Genomic DNA, 10,032 nt, shown 5'->3' on the forward strand with positions numbered 1-10,032 from the left:
TTTTTCAAAATAAAGGTTGAATTAAAAATAATCGTCATGATGTATTGCAGTGTGGAAGTTTCAGATAAGTCTGAACTCTGACTGCATGGCCACATAAAAAAGAAAAAAGAAAGAAAAGGAATGCAGGCGCAAACGTAACCGGAACATTTTCATTTATGGTGAAAACTTTCTATCCTCGTCTTTTTAAAATAATTTCTAATGTTATGATAATTTGATTTAAATGACCTTGTATGTGTATATTATTTAAAAAACATTTAAGGTGATATTACACATTTTGTACAATTTTACAATACATTATATTATCATTATTATAATATATATGTTACGTTTAGTGCGTAAACAGTAATTGAACACAAACATGAAAATTAGTAGTGTAGTCTAGCAAATATGTGATCACACATTTAGTATTTTGATATCGGCAACCATAGACCACAGTTCTTTATTTTAAACATGTATTTGTTTACAGTTACAGCCTGGTCCAAAAGGAATAATACATAGGAATAATAGGAATTATTACCTCTTTCCTTACATGTGACATTTTTCATCCACAGATTTAATTATATTCTTTGAGTTAAAACGGATGGCTAGAGGCTCAGGAATGTTTATAAATGATGCTGTCTCAAGCCTTATCTGTTTGGATCCAGAGCTAGAATATAATGTATAAAGAAAAGAAAAGAGACAAGAGTCATAATTTATGCGGTTATCCTCCTATAGCTGTCCTTTATGAGTAATTGCTCCTAACATTGCTGTCACAAAAAAATTCTATCTCAAGTTCTTAAGACAAAATGTGTATCTGTGTTGGTTCACAAGTGTGCTTTCAAATGCAGTAAGAAAAGAAAAAGCCATAGAATAAAGTCTGCAGATCATTTTTCATGCACATACAAACACGTGCATCAATGTACACCACGGTTCAGGACGCTGTAATGGAATGTATGTTTCTAGATTATAAAACACCTTTACAAAACTTCAACATGTGTTATAAATCACGCTTTATATTATGGGTCCATCATTTCCCATTCCTTCTTCCCTACATGTGTAACATAGCAACACAGATGCACCTGTCCAGTCCAGTCTCATATAATTCAGTGTTTTCATTTTCTTTTAATACTGTTTATTTCCATAGTTTGTCATTTATAATATTCTTAGCACAGATGCAACTTTTCTGCACACTTGATTCATCGCTTGTAATTTGAAAGTAGGCCTAAACCTGCCATCAAAACAGCTGATATTTTATACTTTCTGCCTGTAGGAGGCACTGGTCCTCCGCACACCAGCCTGGGAGCAGCTCTTGTGTGTGTGGATATGAATACATTAGATCAGGGGTGTCAAACTCATTTTATTTCAGGGGCCACAAACAGCACAATTTGATCTCAAGTGGGCCGGACCAGTAAATTCATATCATAATAACTTATAAATAACGACAACTCAGAATTTTCCCCTTCGTGTTAGTGCAAGTACATTCTGAAAATTTTCAAATTTAATCTTTTCACTAAACATTATGAGCAACCTGATATTTCTTAAGAAATAGTCAGTTTATCATTTACACACGTGCATTACAATTTACAGATCACAGTGTATCTACAAAGGCACAAACATTTTGTCACAGGTATCTGGAACAGTATTTTACAAAACAACTAATTTTATTCACTTTGCAAAGTCATCCCATGGGCCAGATTGGACCCTCTGGCAGGCTGGTATTGGCCCACGGCCTGCATGCTTGACCCCCCTGCATTAGATAGCCTATTACTGTGGTATCCAAAAAAAAAACATCATTCTAAAATGCTTCATGTGAAAACTGCTCAACAAGGCACAGCAAAAAATCCTATCAGACCCACATGAAAGACACTGTATGAGATGTTACAATAACAAAGAAATTAAATTTGACATTTTGGCTTTTTATGAAGAAGAAATTGCGTGAAGATGACAATGGGTGCCAGAAAATATTGAAGGGTATTGTAGCTTAATGGCACAAATGATTAAATGTTTTATTTGAGCAGGGGGATGTGGGAAGATCATGTGCACATCATTTTGAATCTTTACAGAATTCGCAATACAACAAATACCCTGTTGGAACTGAACAGGAACAAATGATCTTATTTTGACTTCATGACCTAAAACACAGCCAGACGACTGAGTCAGGATGCTCCATCGTGATCTCATGCTAGATGATGAGAACGGTAAGAAAAATAAATAATTTCCTGTCTGATATGAATGTAAGATAATACTGTGCTTTACTGATCTCCAGGCAGAAATTAAGTATTAAAGCAGGTAGTTATATACAGTGGAATACCTGTATTTTTAACCTGTATTTTCTCTAATATCCAACAGGGGGCGACTGCACTGCGTGCAAAAATAAGTCCGATTTTATAAAAGTTTATGAGAAATTACACAACTTCTCACTTGATTTATTACCTCAGTAAACATTTTCCTGACGGGTTTATTGTCTCAATTGCTAGTTTCAAGTATCCTCCATTACAGCATGATGTTCATTTTGTAAAGTATGCTCCCGTTTAAAGTAAAATAGACGATAAAGCAGCGTAGGCTTTTTAAGGGCTATTAAGGGATTGACAGGTCGCTACCACACGACGTTGTCTGGTTTGGGTGCTCTTGTGTTTTTTTTTATCTTTACTTTACACACAATGTGTTTTCAAGTTCATGCAAGTTAATTTTTTAAAAACCAAGATGGTGAACGGCAAGAATGGCAAACTCGAGGCCTCGAAACGGTGGACCACGAAACAATGGGTGACGACACGATGAATACGTCCCCTATATTTCTCTATGATTGCAAAGCAAAAACTTTGAGTGTTACTATGACAGCCAGCGGGTTTATACTGTAGGTATGTTGTTACCGACCTTTCATGCTTCACATTTAAATGTTTTTGTTGCTGTTGGTCGGCGCTTGGTGCTTTGATACTGCAGGCAAATTCAAAATAAATTAATTCCAGTTTGTTTGTTTTTTGTATTTATTTGTAATTGCTGACAAGACCCCATGTGACATTTTGCATATAACGTTAGAAAGGCTACATAATACAATAAGCCTATTTGTGAAAACTTGTATCTGCAAAAGGTAAATTATTTGTGTATGAGCTGCTTATCTGTCAGCAGTCTTGCAAATACAGGTTGTTCATTGTTGCACTCTCCATCTCCATCTCCAGCGCTTACATTGGTTTGGCTTGTTTGAAGCTATTGTACTGCACTTAAAATTAATACACCTATTTGAAGCTGATGTACTTGCAAGATTCTTGCTGTTCAGAGTTGTATCCTCATGATTGTTTGCACTTACTGTAATTCGCTTTGTACAAAAGCGTCACTTAAATATAATGCAATGTAATCTCCTGTGTGTGTTTTTTCTCTTTGATGACACATCAGTGAGTCGATCCTGACTTAACGGTCATTTCAGAACTGTTGAAATCAGCAGTCGTGCGTAAATATACTTTTATGTACACATACAGTTTATCGCAAGTAGCTAGACAAGACGAGGGCAACACAAGTAGTCCAGACTCCCTGGAGACCACTGTGCTCCAAATAAAACCTGAATTTGAATTCTTATTCTGTTTTTTTTGGCAGGCTATGCACATCACGTCTTTTCAGTTTTCTGCTTTCAGAAACCAAATTGTCACCTTTTCTTTTATCGACCATTGAGGCGTTGGCATAAACTACAGCCACAGAAATCTGATGAAATGCATCATGGACCAAGAGATAAAGATACAGATTGAGTGACTCATGAGAGCTCCTAACTGAAGCCATCAACATAATGCTAATGCTCCTGATGCCTGCATATATGTTCTTGTATTGTGTCATGCATGTATATTAATATCTTTGTTTATACGTATTTCTATGCAGATTGAATGAGAAGCTCCAGCTGCTGAACGTAGCACAGATTGTACAGTACACTTCCATTCAAAGACGTCGTAGATGGCGCAGATACAAATGCCATTTAAAGCTTTGGGACGCACCCTAACCCTACTGGACAAACCACACAAAAAGGTTATTTCCAACAACTTGCACAGATTGTTTTTAGCCTTTAAAAGTCAGCATTGGTTCATAAGTTCTGGTGGTAGAAGAACCCCCGCAAATCCAGCGAGAATGCCAATAATCGTGTGTTCTCGTAGAAAAACAACCACGTACAACAACAAGAAGCCTGTGCTGTTTATATGCAATGACATTTGCCCTGAAAAGGCCAAAAAAAGGAGAAAAAAAAAAAGCTCAGAGTTTGGGTGAAATCATGGATGTAGAGATTTACCGCCATTGGTCCCCAATGTGAGTCGCAAATATCAAAAATGTTTATGAAAATCTATATGTGTATGTGATTTTATCTGGGTGGACTGTCAACATTAACTGATATGTCAATCATGCCCCCCCCCCAATAATAACGAGTTGCTTCAGGTAAAAAAATCACTTTATGTAATAACAGTCAAAAGCAGTTTGAACTACAGCCTGCTGTGTTTGTATCCCCTTTTGTGTAATTTGGCACTTCATTCAGTCCATTAAAAAGTGTGTGAAATAGAGATCTCACAGTAACCCCCCCTAATATTGCCGTAGGAGCCGCATCACCGACTAGATTATCTCTAATAATATGAAAGGTAGTCAGAATTGCCTGCCGTACTTGTCTGCCGTGCAAGCATGTTATTCAATGCACGATATCCTGCTAATACTGACACCGTGCACCACTTGGGATTGTTTCCACATGAATGTTTAGGGAAGCGGTTAAAGCGAAGTTAACAAGACGTATCTGTAAAATCAACCACAAAGCAATTAATTAACAAATTAACCAAATTAGCATACAATCAGGAACATGCATATGTAATCCTGTATACAATATACTTCATTTAGTCCTTGTAATCCTACAACTTTATTCTAATTATATCTTGATTTTGTTTCTCATAATATTAGAAATTAATTCTCGAAATCTCCAATATTTTTCCTTCCAGTCTCCCCAAAACTACTTTGTAACTAAATAAAAGAGAGGACTGTTTTTTTTCTAGATAATCTTTCTGTCTTACCATAGCCATAGCAAAGCACCCTTTCTAGAAATACCCCATTTACAAATGTGACATGCACAACATTATTTAAATACATTAAATATAAATCGCATATTGTACACCTGACATTACTGCTGCCCATATTCCAAACCTATTTTCCATATGTTTACGATTGATTCCCTGCCTCCCAGGCAGCCTTTGCTTTCCGTTCATCTCATTGCACTATTAAAATCAGTGTGCAGAGACTTTCTTCAGATAGGTAATCTATCATGGTGACCTTTTCATTGCATGGTTATACAATAGGGAGCAGGGACTGATTTTAAATCTATTGCTACATTCAAGAACACTCTGACATTTGAGCATTAAGAGTCAGCAGCAGGACGCTGACCTTTTTAATGACCAAATTCGGTGTCCACGCGTACCAGTGGGCTTTGACCAAAGTTAACATCACTTGTGTGTGTATTGGCATTTCTCCACTTATCCAAGTGGGCATAACCTCCACCCCTGTTCTAGTTAAGGTATTAGTAGATGTTCTCATTCTCTCACCTTTCCATCCAGCCACTTTGCATTTGTAACAGTTTGCATGGCTGCACACTGGTGGGAGCTTACTGCACTCTCCACAGGAGAATATAATTCAAAATCCTTCTCCTGACTTACAAATCAATTAATGGTCAGGCTCCAGCATATCTTAAAGATCTCATAGTACCTTATAAACCAACTAGAGCATTGCGCTCCCAGACTGCAGGGTTACTTGTGGTTCCTAGAGTCTCTAAGAGTACAATGGGAGCCAGAGCCTTCAGCTATCAAGCTCCTCTCCAGTGGAACCAGCTTCCAGTTTGTGTTCGGGAGGCAGACAGCCTCTCCACATTTAAGAGCAGGCTAAAGACTTTCCTTTTTGATAAAGCTTATAGTTAGGGCTGGCTCAGGTTTGCCTTGGATCAGCCCCTAGTTATGCTGCTATAGGCTTAGATTGCCGGGGGACACCTCCCTGCTCTCCTTCTCTTCCACTCTCCTCTGCTCCCTCTCTCTTCTTCTCCCTCTCTCTTCTTCTTCCTCTCTATCTGTATGCCTTTATGTAAATGTATGTTACTAACTCAGCATCCGGGGCATCATCTCCGGAATTTATGTGTCTTTCATGTGGCAGCTCACAACTGATAAAGTTTACGTCAGGATCAGGAATCGTGGCTGCTGATACCTTCATAAATGCTACACTACATTGGATTTGTGATGTTAATGGCTGCGAGCCTACTTTACAATAAGCACTTAAATCCACTCATGGACTATATTGCTGAAGTACAGTACTCTGACAAATGCCCAAATGCCCAATTTACACTTGACATTTAAAGTGTCTCATATCCAGATTAAATCAACATACCATTTTCATTTACATGAGTCACATATATGCGTCTCCATGAGCTGGATAAGATAGTCTTGACTTTCCTGTGCAAGATACAAATCCACACACTCCAGTTCCAGAGCCCTTCAAGCTGTATCAAAAGAAGAGGCGGCGACAGAGCAGTGGAGTTTCCTATCTGGGTAATGTTGTGCAAATGGGGTAAAATAATTTTTTCGCCAACAAAAGAAAGATCCACACTTACGGTACTATGCTTGTCAAGATTCGACACTAAATCGAAAATAACGATCAAGATGAGCATCAAAATCAAAAGGCAATTCTCTTAGTATAAATGTGCTCCACCCTACGCCTACTTGCGTGCAGAAAACGACAGAATGAGAAAATTCTCCTGCTTCCTTGAAATCACTATGTAAACAACACGTGACACATCTAATCTCGTATGTAGAGAGAAACAAGGTTAAAGGATTTGTCTGGTGTTATTCTCTATATTTTTGTTACAGTCAACAAATCCTAGCCAAACCAACAGTGTGTTATCCCGTCTCTCCCTACCCCTCTAGGTGGCTCTCTCGGCTCCATGCCGCGTTTCTAATTCACTTTAATCCTTTCATCTTGATAGCAACAGTTAATTTATCGCTACGTTATTTTCCTATTACAACAGGTAAATTATCTTGTCACATCAAGAAAATAGAAGAGATAGGATAACAGTATAATGCCTTTGAGATGATTAGAAATAATTGCAATCGTGGTCAGTGCCCAGCTTGGGCATTGTAAGTATAACAAAAGAAGACTGTATGATTTTAAAGATAGACAAACACATTGTTTGTTTGGGTCCGTAAATGGGATTTGCTACTCGAACGCAAGGACATAGTACATTTGTTTGGGACTATTTTAATTTGCAGATTAATACACATTTGATGTGGTAGATGTGGATTAATCCATGGGGAGATGTCACCCATGTACAACAATGGAGCACTATAGCACAGAGACAAACACATTTTCAGTTTTAGGAACACTATCATTTAAACTATTTCCTTTTTTTACTTAAACACCAAGTACTTTAGTGCCGCATCTCCGATTATAGCGCAGGTTGCCAGAGCACATGTTTTGGTCTCTGTACTGGCATAACGGTATCAAACTTCAAACCTGAACTACAGGAAAATGTTCCAGCATGTAACTCACCTCTGCGCTTCAGCCTTTATGCTAAGCTAGGCTAACACGCTCTGTATTTAACACACGAGACACAAGACTAATATCAATCCAAACATCTCACTCGAAGATTAAAAACTCAAAATATGTTTTTAATCCCACTAAGGGGCGGTTTGTACACCAATAAAATACAACGTTCAGACAAACCAAGCCATCCTCCCCGAAAATAATGGCTCTATAGGTCATCTGTGTGAGCAGCTTATCGCAACCCATATTTATGTTCAATGCAGGAATTCTGTAAAGGTCAAAAACACAAGGACTGAACTGAAAAGAAATATGTGTGCAGATGTAGCATTAACCTGAAGGTACTAGGTGGGTCTCTCTGCAATTGGCAATGATTGCCATGGTAACAGCAATGGGCCATTGTAACTCATGACGTCATTTGCGGGATGTTTGTTAGCTGTCACACACACACACACACACACACACACACACACACACACACACACACACACACACACACACACACAGAATGAAACAAGTATGATAATGCAAGCTCATCATTGTCAGCCACACATTGTTAGACTAAACATGTTCTGCTCAGAGGTGAGCTATGTGTACATTATTAAAACATTAACAGCCAGTCGTACCTACCACTGCGCAGACGACATCTGACATTGGAGGTTTCATTTAGCATTCAATATGAATCACTCATCAGTTACATGGCTGTAATAAATACACAATATTCATATATATTTATGAGAGAGCAAAAGGTCATTTTACAAAAGAGGTTGTAAACAAGCACACGTTGGCAGGTGACAGATGGTGGCGATCAGTCTCTGAAGGATTTAAAGCTCAAATATGGAACATTCGTTAATAAATAAATACAATGTTCCACATTATCAGTCTGTGTTCATGCTTGGATATCTCTTGGGGTTAGGTTGGCATAATAATAACAAAGATGAGGAATACTATCTTCCAACCCGTATAAATGTCGTTCACATGCAGGTCATTTGCAACATGAAGTATGTTTTGAAGGAAACATATTCCTGCTGGGTTTTGTTTTCTAATAACATGAAAGGTTGTAAATTGTGAAGTGAAGCCAATGCGAGAAGTGTCTTAAACTTGCATTATTTCAAATTGCCAGCAGGGGGCGACTCCACTGGTTGCAAAAATAATTCAGATTGTATAGAAGTCTATGAGAAAATGACCCGACTTCTCACTTGATTTAAAGTAATTTAACATCAGTAGACGTTTTCCTGAAGAGTTTATCGTCTCAATCGCTAGTTTGAAGTCTTCTTCAATACAGCATGATGTTCATTCGGCAAATTATGCTCCCATTTAGTGTAAAATTGATGATAAAGCAAGGTATGCTTTAGGGTGTGGCTACCTTGTAATTGACAGGTTGCAACAACAGCGTTGTTCGTCTTTTCTTCTTACAACTTTAACCCTTTCACAGTGTGTTTTAATTGTAACATTACAACTCTATTTTCATAAAATCTTTATCTTGTAGGGTTATGTCACTTAAAATAATATAATATAATATTTTGTACAATTACAATCATATTCACATACAGTATTACAGTTATTTTTCAGAAAGCCTTCTTCACATAATATAATCATCTTGTAAAATAATGATATACATTTTTTGCAGAATTATTATTTTATTCAGAAAATATTACAACTTCTTACATACAAATACAATGTTATCTTATAATATAATTACTTTTTGACTATAACAATGACTTAATTCTTGAAAAATGTAAACTTTTCTTTGTAAAAGTGTGACTCCGTCTCAAAACTGCTGACTTTTTCATGAAATTACAACGTATTCTCAAAACATAAACATTTTCTATTTTGAAAAGAATTACCCTAATCTCAGAATACTACAGTATTTTGTGTAAAATAACAACTTTATTCTTGTCATATTGAGGTATTTATCCAAAGGTTTACGCCTTTGTCTTCATATTTTTCTTGTTTATGAAATAACGACTTCATTTTCGAAATATCGGATTTATTTATTTTCGGCCCTAAAACCCCACGGGCACATCTTTCGATTTTTACTTGAGTGACATGATTCAGGTTCAATTCTGCTTTGATCTTCTCATCTCTTGTATTTTTTCTTCTTCTTTGAGTAGCTTTGATACATTTGTATCTTTTTGGTAAAATTGCACTCCCTTTTGAATGTTCCTCTTATTAACTCATTTTAATATCCAAATCGTCTGCATCTGTTTGAAGTCGCCACTCTGCTTTCTTATTTATCATCTCTTTCCCCCCCCCTCAATTTTCAGTCCATCAAACTTTCATCATTTTCCTCTTATCTCACCTTAAGATGTATTTTTCAGCTGAATGAGTGGGTTGTGTTTCCCTCTGAGAATCCGGCAAGCAGAGGTGGAGATGAGACTTTAAACAGTGGAAAGATAGGAGGTATAAGCGTGAGTGTGTGTGTGTGAGAGAGAGGGAGAGAGAGGGAGAAAACATGCCACCATGCAACAAAAACAAGTGTCTAACAGCACAGAGGGAGAGAGAGAGAGAGAGAGAGAGAGAGAG

Source organism: Cottoperca gobio, chromosome 18 (genome assembly GCF_900634415.1).
Source record: "Cottoperca gobio chromosome 18, fCotGob3.1, whole genome shotgun sequence".
Lineage (NCBI taxonomy): Eukaryota > Metazoa > Chordata > Actinopteri > Perciformes > Bovichtidae > Cottoperca > Cottoperca gobio.